At 43.8% G+C, this 17,327-nt stretch overlaps 1 protein-coding gene across 1 annotated transcript in view; it reads left to right on the top strand.

The window, feature by feature from the left end:
- The first annotated feature begins 3,500 nt into the window (after nt 1-3,500).
- LOC101700329 (neuronal acetylcholine receptor subunit alpha-2-like) overlaps nt 3,501-17,327 on the top strand; it is a 48,580-nt gene continuing 34,753 nt past the window's right edge. The window contains exons 1-2 of the transcript XR_015446405.1: nt 3,501-3,643; nt 14,025-14,185. The gene's annotated coding sequence lies outside the window, so the exon portion shown is untranslated. The remainder of the gene's footprint in view (nt 3,644-14,024; nt 14,186-17,327) is intronic.

Raw genomic sequence — 17,327 nt, 5'->3', positions numbered from 1 at the left:
CAACATCCCCAAACATTCAGAGATGATTTCTGCAGAATCTATGCAGAAAATGAAAGCAGTTTAAAACACAAAATGCACCTCTTAGCATAAATCTTTCCTGTCTTTACTAACAAATTGGCAGGCATAAGTGTTTGGAATGAACATGGCGGTGTGCTCAATGGTAGGTGTTGAACTTTCAAAGTACAGATACACCCTTTGTCCAGGAAAGTGTTGTCACCAGTTAGACTTTCTCAGGAATGTGTACACAGTCAGCCAATTGCACAGTGTGGATGTGCACAGGGAGCTACCCAGCTTCCTCAATTTTAGGTTAATCTTCCCCAGCCCACAATGATCCTTAGAATGAGTTCCGGGGGGTATAATTGTGCCTGTATGTTTTCTATGTACACACATGTGGACATACATAAACACACTGTGTTCTACCAGCATAGTGTCAGGTTGATTTCCAAAAAGATTGTACCTGATTACACTTCCTTCCAACAGTTTGTATGAGAGCATCCACTTAAGGTTCCCTTTTCAAAGCTCAGCTCAATCATAACAATTTAGGAATTGGAAAACCTGCTCAATTGAATAGGAAAGATTACACTTTTTATCAGGTTTTAGATGATACTTTTTATTTAAAATGGAAATTTTCTCTTTAAAGCATTCCGTTTCTTTGTGAGTTGTTGACATATCATGTTAATTTTTCTCTTCATCTACTGCTCTATTCCTTAGTGGTTAGTATCCACTCTATCAATTAAAGTAGTTGTGCATCATTAACAGAAAAATAGTAATTTTCTTTTTCTCAATTAGCGTGGTTGAAATTACACACTCGTTTTCATAGAAAGTTAAGGAAGACATATTTGAATTTTATTATTAAATGTAAATAATTTTAGTTTAAATATATTTGATGATAATAGCATGTATTTGTGCATACTATTTAGTGAGAGCATTAAGATTCTTTGAGAACCACAGTCAAAAGACTAGGTTTTCTTTTTTTTCCTGGTACTGGGGGTCGAACTCAGGACCTTGAATTTGTGAGGCAGGCGTGGTGCCACTGAGCCAAATCCCTGGCCAAAAATACTAGTTTTTATAAAAATCTGGGGACTTCTCAAGTAAAGATTATACATCTTATGCAGAAGATAATGTTCGTGAGATCTTGTCAGGTTTTGCTGCAGCTTTTACTTCCAGTGATAAATGTATTAATAACCTAGATCTTGTGTGTCCTATTATTACAGGCAGCTAAGTTAGATAGAAATTAATAGGCAGTCAGACAGGGATGGGCCCTCAATAGTTAGAGCAAAAGATGAAAACAACCCAAACTGCTGCTGGAGGCACATCCGTTGAAGGCTAGGCCCTAAGATAAAGATGTAATGACCAGGCCTGCAGGCTTCCCTGAGGGATAAACGATAACTTGAGATTGTACTGTGATTGATAGATATCACCTGGTCCAACAAAGTTCAAATAAACATCAGTCACCCAGGTGGGTGATGAGAACATCCATATCCAGTCACTCAGATGGGGACCAGAACATTCAAACCCATCCCTGCTCAAAAATGCCTCTGTTCTTTCTATGTACCTTGCTATGTGAACCACTTCCCTATTAGATCAATATTAGCTAAGCAGCTATACTTGTAATCCTATAGGTTGACTGTAGTTGATCCACTTTGTACCCACATTGTGAGTTGTATAAATTACCCTGACAAAGGGCCTTGGCGCACCCCACTTTTGGAAACCCTCCTGTCTCTCAGGAGCTATCTCTCAATAAATCTTTCCTACTCTTAAGCTCCGGTTGTTCCTTAAAATTTATTCTTCGATTTCTGGCATACTAATTTGATTTATCTAACATGTAGCAGGTTAGGAGTTATGTTTCTCTTGTATTATTATGAATAGACTTTGCTATCAGTTTGTGCCCTTTGTCTTATACTTCAGAAAAATCAGGATTTGAAATAAAACTTTACTGATAGACTCTAAATCCTATTTTGTAGGGAAGAACGATGAAGCAGGAGATATTTATGGTGAGATTTCAAGCTCTAAATTTGTCTTGATGGTTGAGTTTGAGGATCAGTTATTCACAGCTCCTTCTGGTATTATAATTTTAGATTAACCCACATACTTATGAATCCAGTTATTTATTCTTTGAGCTTCTTTTTATTTTTCTTTTTTGTGGTACCAAGAATTGATCCCAGAGCCTTTGCACTGACCTACATCCCCAGACACTTTTGGGGGGGGCACTGGAGATTGAACTCAGGTCCTTGTGCTTGCGCAGCAGGGAGCGAAACCACTGAGCTAAATCCCCAGCCCCCCAGACATTTTTTTGTTTTGAGAAAGGGTCTTGCTGAGTTGCTAAATTGCTCAGACTGGGCTTGAACTTGTTTCCTCCTGCCCCAGCCTCTCAGAGTCTGTGATAAAGGTGTGTGCCACCATGCCTGGCTTGGAGATTTTTATTATCTTAGAGAAACTTTTGAAAATCTGGGTTTTTTTCTTTTTTAGCTTAGAATATTTGTTTAAAACATGGGCAGGATAAAATACAAATATTTCACCTTTATATTTTCACAATAAATAGACTTAAGAGTTGAGATGACTAGTGATTAGAAGAATGGTGTCAAACTCCTTCTGAGACACTTTGGCTAAGTCCCCTGGCCCAGCATACAGGCAGCCTAGATAGCAGGCAAGTCTCAAAACAAGTTCTTGGGGTGGGGACTTCACAGGTATTAAAACCTTTTTTCTTTGTCTTGCATTTATTTTGCAGTCCTTAGATGGAATCCAAGACATTGTATGTTAGGCAAGTATTCTATCACACTGCTATACTCCCAGCCCCTCTGGATTTTTAATTGTTTTTTAAAATGGTGCTGAAGATTAAACCTAGGGCCTCAGGCACTGTAAGAACTCCAGGACAGACACTCCTTGTTTCTTTCTGTAACAAACAGTAAAGTGGCATCCACCTAATCCTGGAGCTTCCAGCATGCATCCGTTCTACCCATCTAAAGCCTCAGGCTAAGACCAAACGAGCTGATCAGGGAGGGAAAGGGGCTGTAAAAAGGGTTAAGATGCATTATGTCCTCATACCAACTCCCCCGATGAATGTTGTCATCATGTACTTCAAAGATGTATTCATAAAATAAAAATTAAAAACAAAATAAGGGCTGGCTGATAAAATAGACTAGAACAGCAGAGAAGGCCTGTAGATCTAATGGGCTGATAATGTTCACAGCCAAGGCTCTGCGGACAACATTCCTCATAGACCCCAGGGCAGGGCTTCTCCATTGCTCCTTGGAGGCTCCTGAGCCTCAGATTACTCAAGTACAAAATCCCGGGAACAGGCCTGCTTTCATCCCGGGGCAAGGTTGCTTAAAAGAAACTGAGGAGGTGCAGGGCCCTCCCCGGCCTATTGTGGGTCCTAGTCTGCCACCTCGGTGTCCTCCTTTGACAACAGCCTGTTGAATTTGCATTAATGTTCCTGATTGTATCTCTGCCTTTTCTACTTCTGCTTACCTGCTAGGCTTTAAACTTTTTGCCTGAGGAAATGGGTTTCTGGAGACAGAGTGGCTGCTCCAATAAAGTATAAAACCGAGAAGGCTCTGAGGAAACTCAAATCTTCATTTTGCAGAGCTGTCTCAAGAGCTTGGCACCTGTGTCTCCGTTGTCCCTGCTGTACAGGTGACAGGTGAGCTCTGACCTCCCCATCCTGAAGAGGAAATTCCATCTTTTCCCCGTGGATTCTGTGTGACTATTCTAGTAGAACAGCTGAGTTTTTGTGTGACCTTGGTGTGCTGGTCTGTCCCTCCAGTGGACTTTCTGTTGTTACAATCCCTATTTGAGTCACCAGTAAGTAGGATTTCTACTTAAAAACAATTTGAATTAATTGAAATAAATTGAAGTAATTTTCTTCTGATCTTGAAAATGTAATTTTAATTGTGGAAAGTTTGGAAATTTCTTGGAAAGCAACAGGAAGAAAATAAAATCACCTCTTAGTTCATGCCTGAGAAGAATTGTTAGTATTTTGTTGCATATTCCTGTTGGATTTCTGTCATAATATTTATAGCATATTTTACAAAGATGTAAATGTAGAATTTGTTTGCCAATCTTTTTATTTTCCAACTATTGTATATTCCCATGTCTGTCTTTTTTCTCTGCCATGTTTTTAGCAGCTGTATGTTTATTTGACATGTGAAGGAATTTTGATTGTTTGTTGGTTATTGAAAATAACTAATGTGATACATTTGTACCTAAAATCATTTTAAAATACAAGCAAACATATGTCTATTTCTCAGGTGTTCTTTAATATAATCTCTTTATGAAAACCAGGTCCACTTAATCAATTTCTTGTATAAACCCTAGTAGTAATCAGATTTGATTATCTGTAGAATGAATGGAGAGCATAAAAGAGATTTAAATTAGCTGAACAAAAGCTCCTACATTGCATTTTTTCCAGCTGATGATAACAAATTTCATAAACAGGTGTTTGGAGTGGACCTGGCCAAACCTTGGGAATACATAATATCTTTCAGACCTGTTGATAGTTTCCAAAAAGATTGTGTCTGGGGTCAGGGATTTAGCTCAGTGACACTGTGCCTGCCTCGAAAAGGTCATGAGTTCGATCCCCTGTACCAAAAAAATTTTTAAAAAAGAAAAGATTGTTTGATTACATTTACACTAGAGTGTAGGAGAATGACCATTTTAATGTTCCTTTTTCAACATTTGGCTTCACAATGACAATTTAAGAACCTATAAAACTTGGTAAGTTGGATAAGTGCAAAAAAAATCTTTTTTTTTGGTACCAGGGATCAAACTCAGGAACTTGCGCTTGCAAGGCGGGCAGCGGAACCACCGAGCTAAATCCCCAGCCCCCCAAAAATCTTTCAGCTCTGAGGATCAAACCCAAGGCCTTGCACAAACTAGGCAAGCATCTTGTCATTGAGCTACATCCACAGCCCAGTAACTGAAATTTTAACTGCACCTTGTTTTAGTTGCAGTGCTTACTATTGGGCTGGGGATTTAAAGCTCAGTGGTTTTGCCGCCTACTGCGCAAGAGCAAGGACCTGAGTTCAATCCCAGGTACCAGAAAAAAAAACCCAAAAACAACAACAACAACAAAAATGCAATGCTTACTATTTAGCAACACTAATTGTCTTTTAAGAACATTTTATCTCTTCTTTTTTTTTTTGGTACCGGGGATTGAATTCAGGACCTTGCACTTGTGAGGCAGGTGGCAGCACCACTGAGCTAAATCCCTGGCCCTAAAAACATTTTATTTCTCTATGAATTGATGAACATACCTTGTGTTCATTTTTTCTCCTGGTATTTTCCTATTTCTTTTTTTTTTCAGTACCTGGGATCGAACTCAGGACCTTGCTCTTGCAAGGCAGGCACATGGCCACTGAGCTAAATCCCTGGCCCATTTCCCTATTTCTTGATTTATATCTACTCCCATCAGTTAATAATACTAATCCTTTGTCTATCATTGATAGCAAAATGGAAAATTATGCTTATTTTAATATTCAGCATAGTTGGAAATATAAACTCATTTTCATAAAATCTAGGGAGAACGTAACTTAATTTTTTTTTTTTTAGTACCGGGGATAGAACTTGGGAACTTACGTTTGTGAGGCAGGCGCCGGATAACTTAAATTTTGGCTGTTTTCTCTCTAGTATATAGTTCTTTATGCTTATTTAGTGTGACCCTCAAGATTCTTTTCGGTTTTTTTTCCTTTCGGTACCGGGGAGTTGGTACCGGGGAGTGAACTCGGGACCTTTGGCTTGCAAGGTAGGCGTGGCGCCTCTGAGCTAAATCCCTGGCCCCTTTCAAGATTATTTAAGGCTCAATTTGAAAATAATAGTTTGCATATTCTCAGAACTTCTCCAGCAAATGATTCAAGCATAGCTATAGCAGGCTGGTGGAAGCCAAGAGGTACCGACTTTATTCACCCGGGCAGAAGAGGGCGGATGGCAAGCAAGAGTCCACCAGCCCTGCACAAAGAAAAGGGAGGAAGCTTTAGAGAGGGCATTGAAAGAGAGGCCTGGCACGTCTATCACATATAGGGGTCAGAGCGAATATTTGTGGTAGGGATCCATGCAGCGTTCAAGCCAGGTGTGTGGATATTTTCAGCTGACTTGGCATTGAAAAGATGCTGCACTGTTTAGTTGTTAGCTCTATGTTGGAACAACCTATCCTGGGTTCTGTGTCTGAGATAACTTTGTTAGTCACCTGCAACTGCTGCCTGTTTTGTTGTGGCTTTTTGTATCTTCTCAAACTGTAGCTTGGAATTAAAGAAGATATTCATTAACTATTTCATGACCAGTTCAAGCTTGACAGTAGCCAAAGGTATATTTCAACTTTTCAGCTTTTCAGAGGAGAACAAGATGCTGAATCCCATGCAAAACCTGGAGCAGGCAGTGCTGGCCTCTGCCCTTCAGACTGGAGCGCAGTGGCAATGATTCTGCATCTGTTTGGCATCAGCTGTGTGGGAGGAGAAGGATTACAGTTGAGTATGGCTCCTGGTGACTAGGGCTAGGCTGAGCTTGGAGGAGCCATCTGATCTTAGTTTTCAGAGTGAAGAAGCTGAGATGCTAACATCCACTTAAAAAGAATCACGCTGAAGAGATTAGATTCCCCAGGCTGGCAGTTTCAAGTGTAATTTTGATTGACCTTGGAGTGAAACTTGTATTTGCTGCGTGTATTACCCTTCCTGGGTATTTTCTTTTTTCTTTAGTTTTTGTGTTTTTGAGACAGGGTCTCATTATGTCTTTCAGCCTGGTCTTGAACTCATGGCAGTCCTCCTGTCTCAGCCTCCTGAGTGCTAGGATTAACAGGCAAGTGCTACCACACCCTGCTTGTTTTCTTTTTTTTTTTTTTTTAAATTTTAGTACATATTTGCAATAAATGATTACATTTCTCTAGGGAATTGATACAAGTACATAACACATTTTTTTTTTTTTTTTTGGTACCAGGGATGGAACTCAGGTCCTTCTGCTTTCGAGGCAGGCAGCAGAACCACTGAGCTAAATCCTCAGCCCTACATAACACATCTTAATTATTTTTATCTGTCCCCTTTTCTGCCCTTCCTCCTCTATTCTTGATACCTCTCCCTTCATGCTGTGTTGAGTTTGAATCTTTTCACCTGTGTCCATTTCCCTTGGAATCCAGGCAGGGATCCTGGTGGTTCTGGTCCCTTCCAAGGCACACCCCCTCCTCCCTGGTCTGCGCTTAGCCTGTGCCTGAAGCCTGTTAAAATTCTCATTATTTGCAAATATATATGCTGGCCCTTCTGTCTCCTTACTGAGGTTCTGGATTTATGTGGCAGAGTCATCAGTGCTGGTTTTCCTTTTGTTGTCTATTTGTTTTTGGTTTTGGGACGGGGCCGCACTATGTAGTTCATCCTCCTGCCTCAGCCTCCCAAGTGCTGGGATCACAGACCTGTGCCACTGTGCCCACCCTTGCTGTGTTTCTACATTGTTTTAGTTTTGGATTTGTTTCTTGTTTGGGTCTCTGGGTAGAATCCAGGGCCTCAGAGAGGCTGGGCAAATGCTCTGACTATAGACCTCTAGGTTGTTTCCACAGATAATCTAGAAAATGATCTCTAAATGTGTGCCTCTGAAAGATGTCTGTTTAGAAAAACCTAGGACAGTTTATAAATGGGGTCATTTGAGTCTCGAGGTGGCTCAGGGCCAGCATTCCATGCTGTCCCCTGGACATTTGCTCTTGCTGCGCTCTGCGTGGACCCTGCCCGGACTGCGGCTCTCTGTCCACTGTAGAGTCTATGCTGACAGGTCAGGTCCATAGCTTCTGCTTTGTCCTCACCGTCACATCACTCTTAGATGATACTGTGCTTGGGACTCTGTTGTCTCTTGTTTAGAAATCAAATAGCCTTCCCTGGTAGTAAAAATGGGTTTAGTGGTGGCACGCACCTGTAATTCCAGCACAGTGGGAAGCTGAGGCAGGAGGATCCATTGAACCCAGGAGTTTGAGACCAGATATAAAGACCATATCTCAAAAAGCTGGTTTTTAATGAGTATTTCCCCCATTATATTTTATTACTGGTTATTACTACCTATAAAGGTATTTGTCTATTTTTCTAACATTCTTAAGACTTAAAACCTTGGTGAATGATAACATTGCATACTTAACAGTGTACACATATTATATTAAATATGCAGGTGAATGAAAAGTTTAAAAGGAACCACTTGTGTCATGTAAGGGTCTCCCCATGCGGTGTGGACACTCTCTGTGGGGTGATTGGCTTTAGCGAGCCTGGAACAAGTCAACAGGTCTGCTAATAGCAGAACTTCAATACTTTGTCCCCTGGGTATCCAGCATGTACCTGTTCGAATAGACATTTGCTTGATTCCCACTGTTGGCAGTTGTGACTGTAAATAGCTTTGCACATCTTCCTCAGGGCAGGGGATACAGCTTAGTGGTAGAGTGTGGGCTGGAGGCCCTGGGTTCCAGCCTCAGCACCACACACGTGCAAACCTAGCACAAATGTCATATACAAATGTATTTTTTGCTTGTAAAATAATTTTTGTTATAAGATCAGATTCATCGTGGGGAGCCGGTACATGGATATAACACATCTGAATTCCCATCTCCTTTCCTCCCTCTCCTGGACCCCTTTTACAAAAAATCTATTTCTCTGTTTCCTATAATCTGTATTTATTTTGCTCTTTAATTCATTTATTCACAAATCTTTTAAGAATTCTTTTCCTTCCCTGTCACTCCTTCTTCCCTGGCTCCCAGGGGTTCAAGCATCTCCATGTCTCATCCTTTCCTGAGTAGCTGAAACTACAGGTCCCTGGCAGCAGGCCCTGTTTACACAATTACTGGGTGTATCCGTGTGCATATCTGTGTACAGGCCTGGCTCACGGGCTTGCATTCTATGCCGAACAGTTTCTCCAAGTGGCTGTCCCTGTCCTTGCCAGCAGCAGTGGAGCTTCTAGTACCCTGCACCATGTACCCTGCCAGCCAGGGACCTTGCCCTGTTCACAGGCCCAGTGGTGTTGAGTTTCCATTTCTTGATCTCACAAGGTGTTGGGTGCCCTTGTCCTTCACAATGACCTCTTCTGTTAGAAGCTTGTTCAACTCTTGTTCTCTTCAAAGAATTGGGTTGTTAATCTTACTCTGATTCTTAAGACTTCTGTCTCTGTTCTGGACATAGTGCTGGTTCAGGTCTATTTGTTAAAAATGTTTCTACACCATCTGTGCTGGTTTGCTTTTCCAATTTTTCAATGGTAATGGTGGTGAACAGAAGTGTTATTTTTATTTCTGTAGTTTTCTGTTTAAATATTGTTTCTGCCCTGTTCTTGATTGGGTTAAAATAATGCATTTGTTTGAGCTTTATAACTTGATTTATTAAACTAAGCTATTCATATTTTTGATACAAAAGGGAGGACATATGGAAAAATGGACTTTAGAATCAATATATCTTATGCTGTTCCATATAAAACATTTTATAATTTACATTAATATATTAATATGAACAGTGCCTTTTGTTCATTTTTAAAGGCTTTTAAAAATATACCTTTTGGGGCTGGGGATTTAGCTCAGTGGTTCCGGCTCAGGGGCAAGGTCCAGAGTTCGATCCCTGGTACCAAAAAAAAAAAAAAATATATATATATATATATATATATATATATATATATATATACACACACACATATGCCCTTTCCCTCATAAATCTTTGTCATCCTAGTTCTCTGCTTAAACTGGACTTTTTGTTTGTTTTGCTTTATATGGTACTAGAGATCTAAGCCAGGAACACTAGCCAGCGCTACATCTCCAACTCTTTATTTTTTATATTAAGACAGGTCTCGCTATGTTGCCCAGGATGGGATGGAATTTGTGATTCTCCTGCCTCAGCCTTCCACGTAGCTGGGATTACAGTCAGGCACAGTGATGCCTGACTGTAACAAACTGGACACTTTTAGCTGCCCTCTCAAATGTACAGTTGTGTATTTTTAGTTCTAGAACTGTATTTAGGTTGCCGTTACAGTATTTAGTTTTCTGATGAAATTCTCAATCTTGAGGTTTAATTTCTTGAACACATTAATCATAGTTATTTTCAAGTTTACTTCTGGAGATTTCACGATCCCACTTCCCACTGATCTGGCTCTGTGGGTTTTGGTTTTGGGTTGTAGTTGCCTTCTTGTCTGGTTGGGGATTTTTCTTTTTCTTTTTGTGAAACTGGGGATTGAACTCAGGCCCTCACCACTGAGTTATATCCCCAGCCCCTTTTTACTTTTTAAAGTTTGAGACAGGGTTTCTCTAAATTGCCCAGTTTGGGCTCAAAATTGTGACCTTCCTCCCTCAGCCTCCCAGAGGGCTGGGGTTACCAGTGTGCAAGGCCATACTTGGGCTTTTCAACTATTTTTTCATTGCCTGTTGGACAACACATCAAAAGCTGTAGAGGGAAAAATATTTTGTTAGAGTGTTCTTTCTCCCAGCCGGCCTCCTGCATGCGATTCTCCTGCTTTAGCTTTCTGAGTAGATGAGACTTAAGCACACATCATTGCGCTTGGCTTAAAGTTTTTTTTCTTTTCCTTTTTTGTGGTACTAAGCATCACACCCAGGGCCTGGTGCCTTCTGGGCAAGAGCTCTACACTTGCTGCTGTACCACTGAGCTGCATCCCAGCCCGCTGAACCACACCTCCAGGCCCATGTGTGTTTATTAATTCACTTTGTAGTTGTCACCAGCAGTGTCATTTATTTGAGGCTCCACCTCTATGACTGCTAGCTTTACCCCTCCCCCTTTTCACAATACTAGGGTTTGTTTCCAAGTAGTGCTGAGCTAAATGCTCATCCTACTTTTCCTATTCTATTTTGAGCAGGGTCTCACTAAATTGCCCAGGGTAACCTGGAACTTTCAATCCTGCTGCTTCAGTCTCCAAGAGTGTTGGAATTATTGAGCAGCCTTCCACACAACATTGTAATTCTCCTGGAGGTTGGTGTTGCACTCCTGTTATGTCTCGAGATGGTAGATTTTTATCTAGGCTCTGTAAAAAAACAACACCCCTGTATCAATAAAAGAATTAGAGATATAAGTTCAGAAGGAGAAACAAAATCACTTTATTGGAAAGGGAAAAGGAATGGGGAAGCAAAACCATTTTATTGGGGAAAGGAGAGAAAATAAGTAGATAGATAGCCACCTTGTTGAAGTAAGGTAGGGCGTCTGGAGCAGAACTCAGGATGGGGGTCTTTGTTCTCAGCCCCTTTTATCACATGGCTAGAAAGGGAGTATCCTGCTTGAGAGTTGTTATAACTGACTGGCTATTTGGGGCTCTGAGACCCCTGATTTGGCCATTTTCCCTTTCCCTATGTGTACATTTTTGGATAAGCACTTCTGCGGTCTCTTTGTGTTGTCTAGATACTTATCTTGTGAGATTTGTAGCAGAATTACATTTAAGGCTGAATTAGTAAAAAGGATACATGCACATTTTAGTTTATTAATATGGTGAGAGAATAATATATATGTGTGTGTACTTATATTTAGGTGTGTGAGTGTCTAGGTGTGAGTTTTTAAAAATAATATAGCCCCCCCTTTTGTTTCTTTTGTGCTTAACTGGAGATAGAGGGAGGAGGAAATTGAGCCTTGGTATGAAAGGAGGCAGGTGCCTTATCAGCTCTCTGTGGTTTAGCTACTCTCTCTCTAGCGGGGGCTTAGTTCTGAGACCTTTTAACTTTCTCTGCCTGACCCACAGCTTTCCCTGTTTTTCAAGCACGAAGGGAAGCTGACAGTCACTGTGTTTTCTGTTCTGTTTGGGCTCAGATGTCTCAGTAGTTACTGGTCCATTTTAAAGGCAGATAGCAGTGAGGATTGAAGAACAAGTAGGTGTACTGCATCTTAGATTGGAAAAAGGCTGTGTGGAATTTCAGTGCGGAGTTACAGTTACCCACAGATTGGAATAAGCAATAGTAATTTTCCCTTTTGGGGAAGAGTAAGATAGTTTCCTGCTATATTTAGTTGATTCTTTACTTCACCACGGTCAATCAGCAAAATCCCTTTTTTTTTTTTTTTTGCAGTACTGGGGATCAAACTCAGAACTTTGCACTTGCGAGGCAGGCCTGGCACCAATGAGCTAAATCCTGGGCCAAGCAAATTCTTTATTAGATTATTTGGTTGGGAGCCCAGCCAGAAACTTAACTTTAATGAGCATAAGTAAGATAAATTTATTTTAAACACTTTCCTAGAACCAAATGATGCTTATTTGTACATACAGCGGAAGCAAAGATCTTAGAACTTTTGTCAATAATTTTTTTTGTTGTTGGTACTGGGGATCGAACTCAGGACCTTGCACTTGCAAGGCAGGCGGCAGAACCACTGAGCTAAATCCCCAGCCCTGTCAATAATTTTTTGATGCAGAGAGTTGCTGTTGTTCTGGTACTGGGGATCGAACTGTGGAGCATCACACTGAGACACACGGTCAGTCTTTTCTTTTGAGACAAGTTCTCATAAATTGCTAAACTGGCTAGGTTTGACTTAAAATCCTCCTGCCTCAGCCTCCCAGAGTGTTGGGGTTATAGGTGTGTGCCACTGTGCTTGGCTTCTGTCAATAGATTGGTGTTTGTGGGTTTGCCATCATGTCTGGCTATTCTCTTTAATTTATTGCCAACTCCCTGCCTTTACTTTCTTGGTCCCTATGGCTTTTAACTACCATTGGACTTGGCTCATAAACTTGAAGTGAAGAAAGTCTGGGCCTTGCATCCCCTGTGAGGCTTACTCAAGAGTCGAGTTGGCCACTCCTGGCCAGTTGACCCTAGGCAGCTACTGTAAGAAGCAAGTGGCTGAGATGAGGAAGAGACACTTCTGGAAAGGAGGGCTGGCTGGGGGCCAAGATGGCATGGCCTGAGACACAGCCCCTGAGCCGGGAGAGACATTTCTCCCCCAAAGCAAAGCAAAGGGACAGTGGCTCCCGGAGTGGTGTGTGATATGTTGAGTTTTCTTGGGTTGCATCTCCAGGTTCACATCATAGCTGGGCCTGACTGTGGAGATGATGGATCTGAGCTGAGGGACACGCAGGGCAAACCTGCAAATGGACAGGCAGGTGTGGGCACTGGGATGAGGCTTCCCAGGCACAGGCGGATGGTGCAGCGTGGGCACTGGCCATGAGGATGGGCCTCGGCCTTGGCAGGAGCTTTCCTGCTGGCCGAAAGCATTCTTGTCACACTGTCTGTGTGGGTATATAGAACAAATGGGTCTTCTTGGTGAGCAGCGACATGGTGTGGTTTATAAACATGATGGGGCCAGGGATTTAGCTCAGTGGTTCCACCACCTGCCTCGCAAGCAGAAGGTCCTGAGTTCGATCCCCAATACCCCCCAAAATAAATAAATAAATAAATAAATAAATAAAATAAACATGACAATATGAGGTATGACAAAAAAAATACGGTGGATGCTTAAATTAAAAAAATATATTACAGCAAAAGGCACATTACCATTCATTAATCCCCCGCAAAGTACTCCTCACTTGAAATCACTCTTGCCACTTTCTGAAGCAGCTCTGGAATCCTCTTTTGTGAGTCCCTTTAGTTGAGCTGTTGTGGCTGCCTCAGTGTCCTGGATTGATTCAAAATGTTTCTCTTTCACGGTCATTTTGTCTTTCGGGAAGAGCCAATGTCATATGTTGGCAGATCTGCTGAATAAGTGGATGAGGACACAGCATTGTGTTGCAGGCTGTCTTTCCACTGGATGGTGCTCAGCAGCAGCATTCACTGTATTTTTGATTGCAAAAAAGGATTCCTATGGCTCCCCTGTCCTGGGCCATTTGAGTGCCCCACATCCCCACCCTCTGTCCTTCATTCACAGGGCCAGAGCTGCTGGTGTTCCACTGAGGCAGGATTCCACTGAGGCAGGATTGAGCATGGGTAGAAACCAGACCCCGGCCCTGTTATGTCATCCACTTGTTCTGCCGCTGCTGACAGAAAGAGCTGCCCCCACCCAACCCCACTGCCCTCTCCGACAGAAGCCATTTTCCACCAGAGGCAACTGAGGCCTTCACCTGCAGTGCCTGACCCTGTGCATTTTCCCAAGTGTGTCTTTCTCCACGTGCTCTAGTGGTGATGAGGACTGTACACAACGAAGTCATCCTGCTCCTGGTACCAAATGAGGATCGCCCTGGAGAGCCAGGAGCATCAGTGACTTGCAGAAGAATTGCAGCCACCATGACTTTGACTCTGATCGAGCGAGCAGATGAGAAGGGAGCCGCTGCACCCAGGGTAAGAGTGAGTGTGTCCCATTTACTCCCCTGGATCCTGAAGGTGAGGACATTCAGGTCATTAAGGGGACCTAGAGTACAGGGAGCTGTACCTGTGTCAGGACAATGGGGGCCGAGACTGACGGTTAAGGTAAGGAAGCCGGAGAGGACACGCTGTGACTCTTCTGAGTGAAAGGAGACTGCTTAGGTTTCGCTCAGGTCTGCTTTCAAGCTCAGTCATGTCTGCCTTACTCACCCTCCTGGAGCTACCTGGCCGTAACTCCTGACCATAGCCACTTGCTCCACCTTCTTACAGATTTGGCCTTGACCTCTAGCCATGCCCATCTGATCTCATCACCCTCTAGTCCTCACTCAGGGGGACTCGTGTTTTACCCACACAGCTTTGCCCAACCCCTTGCTACCTGACCTTACCCTGCTGACCTTATCCACCCAGCCTTAGCTCTAGGTTTTGACCTAAAACCTAGCTTTATCTACCAGGCTTATTTTCCTCCTGACTCTGTTCACCGTCTTTAAGGACTTAGCTTAATGACCTGGGTACTGACCCTGGGCCAAGTCCACCTGTCCATACCCCTTCTTCCTCTAGCACTATGTCCAAATGGGCCCTTCCCGTAGCTCCTCTTGCCTTCAGAGCTATGCCTTACCTACCTACCTTTAAACACCTGGCTTCCTGTGTTGCTGTTACCATCTTAGGCACAGAGCTTCTTTGGCTCTTGAATATGCTCACCCCAGTCAAACCTTCACCTGACTATTTCATAGTTAACTGCTTGAACTAAGGCACCCACTGCCCTCCAGCTGCTCCTGAACCACCATGCTGGAGTCCCCTTCTCCTGAGGGTGCCCTGCCCTACTGTCCCTTCCCAGACTGGTCCTTACCCTGGCTGCCTCGCCAATCTCCCATATACCACTGGCTTTATGCTTTGGCCTCAGGACATGGCTTTATGCATCAGAGCTACTTCAGGTCTGATACTGGCTCATCCAGTTTAACATTTTGGTTTATGTCATCCTCACTTACCTACCTTGTCCAAGATCTTTGCTCCAGTGACCACTCTCGTAGGTCCCCATGATGGGTGTTCTCTTAAGCCCTCAGCCTACTGACATCAGTTTAAACAGCTTCAGGCTTTGGCCTCACACCTGGCTAGACCCAGCAGGCCTTAACTTGCTCCTGGCCTCCTCTACCAAGTTTCAAGTGATGGCCCAAGTGATGCATGGTTAACAACTGGTGAAGCCCCTGCTCATTAACATCCCTGCTCCCAGCACCCTGTGTCCATTGTGGCCATGCCCTTAGCATCCCAAGTCCTTGAGCCCAGGCCATTCTACCTCTTAGTACACTGTGGCTTTGTGCTTTGGCCTCTCCCCTGGCTTTAACCACCAGCTGCGTGCTTCTTCACTCTGATTCAAGTCTTGGCCTAAGGAGTCTATGCTTAACTGCCTGGCCAAAGGTCTCTGCCACACAGATGGCCCCCTACCATTGCACTCCCAGCCCTAATTCCCTGGCCCAGGTATAACTGACCATAGACCCCACTCCTACACGCATTCCTTACACAACTGTTATGCTTTGGCTTTCCAATCTCATGTTCCATGCCTGGCTTCATTTAGCTCCTGACTTTAACCTGGGTGGGTAAAGTCTTGGCCTCACTGGTCTACTGTTAGTGAGCTGGCCAAAGCACCTGGTCCCAATACCCCTGACCCTCAGAGGCCCTGCCCCTAGTGCTCCTGTAATGCCCAGAGCATACTGCTGCCTTCAGCACCCTGCCCTCTGACCCCATGGCCTATGCACCTACCTCACTATACATGGATTGATATTTGGTCTTATTGTGTGGCCTTACCAAACAGACCATAGTTACCTCCTGACTTGTTCACACAGTGCAGAGTGTGGCCCATAGAATCCAGGCTTGACAGCTTTTCAGAAAGCCCTGCCCAGCTTACCTGCCCCATAGCTCCCTTGTGCATAGAGCACCTAAAGCTAATGCTACACCCCTTGGGAACCTCACTCTGGTACCTGTTCTCCTTAGCACTGCTGACCTTACACCCTGGTCGTTACCCTGGCTCTCCCTACCAGGCCTTCTTTAGCTCCTGATTTTGCTCACCCACCAGGGAGTCTTGGCCGAGGAGTCCATGATTAACTGCTTGGTCAAAGACCTCTGATCCGTTGCCCCCTTGCTTTAGGGGCCCACTCTCAGTGGCCTATGTGCTTAGTTCCCATGCCTTACTCTACAACCTACGCACACCTGTCCTGCTGTGTCCTAACACCACACCTAATTTACCCCTAGACTTTTACTCAAGCAGGCCAGTCTTGGCCTTTCTAATCCATCCCTGATGACTTTGCCAAGGGCTCCCACCTCAATATCCCAACGCCACTGCCCCCCCTTCTCCAGTGCCCATGTCCTTAGTGCCCCTTTCCGTGAGATCTTGTATTTTACTCCCCAAGCTTTATTTCACTCCTGATTTTTCTCATTTAGTTTAAACCCTGGGCCTAAATGATCCATGCCTAACAGTTGGGCTGAGAATCAACCTGTCCCTTGGCCGTGGTCCCTAATGACCCTGGCCCGAGCTCCCCGTGGTCACACATGCCTGAGCTTAGCCAGTTTCATTACCAGCTGCCTTTATGCTTTGGCCATTCAACCTGCCTCTTCCCATGAGGCCTTCCACAGCTCCTGATTTTCACCATCCAATTCTAAATCCTCAGCTGAATAGTTCAGACTTCACTGCCTGTTCTGATATTTGAGGTGGCTCCCCTACATGCTGCCCCATTGTACCTTGCCTCAGGAAGCCTTACCGCTGGAGCCTCCCGTCCTGTCCCTATGAGGTGACACCCCTACCTGGTGACACCCCCACCTGATGCCCTACCTGCCATCCACTACACATCTGGCTATTTGCTTTTGCCTTGCGCAGGGCTTCACATGACACCCCTGTACTCCTACCTTTACCCTGCCAGTACAGGCTCCTGGGCTAAGTACAGCACACACACAATCCCTTCATCAGAACCCTGCCCGGTGTGCCAACCCTGCACGGTGTGCTGCATCCCTTTCTGTGGCAGAGTAACCCATGAGGCCACATGCGTTACACCTGCATTTACCTAGCTGAAGTTAGGATTTGGCCTAACACCTGGCTTTAGCCACAAGGCTGACGTTGCTCCTGACACTG

This window comes from Heterocephalus glaber, unplaced genomic scaffold (assembly GCF_053883595.1).
Source record: "Heterocephalus glaber isolate CG9 unplaced genomic scaffold, H.glaber_assembly_v1.0 deba00001688, whole genome shotgun sequence".
NCBI classification, from domain to species: Eukaryota; Metazoa; Chordata; class Mammalia; order Rodentia; family Bathyergidae; genus Heterocephalus; species Heterocephalus glaber.
Note: the sequence above shows the minus strand (reverse complement) of the source record. Positions and strands in the feature narration are given on the sequence as shown.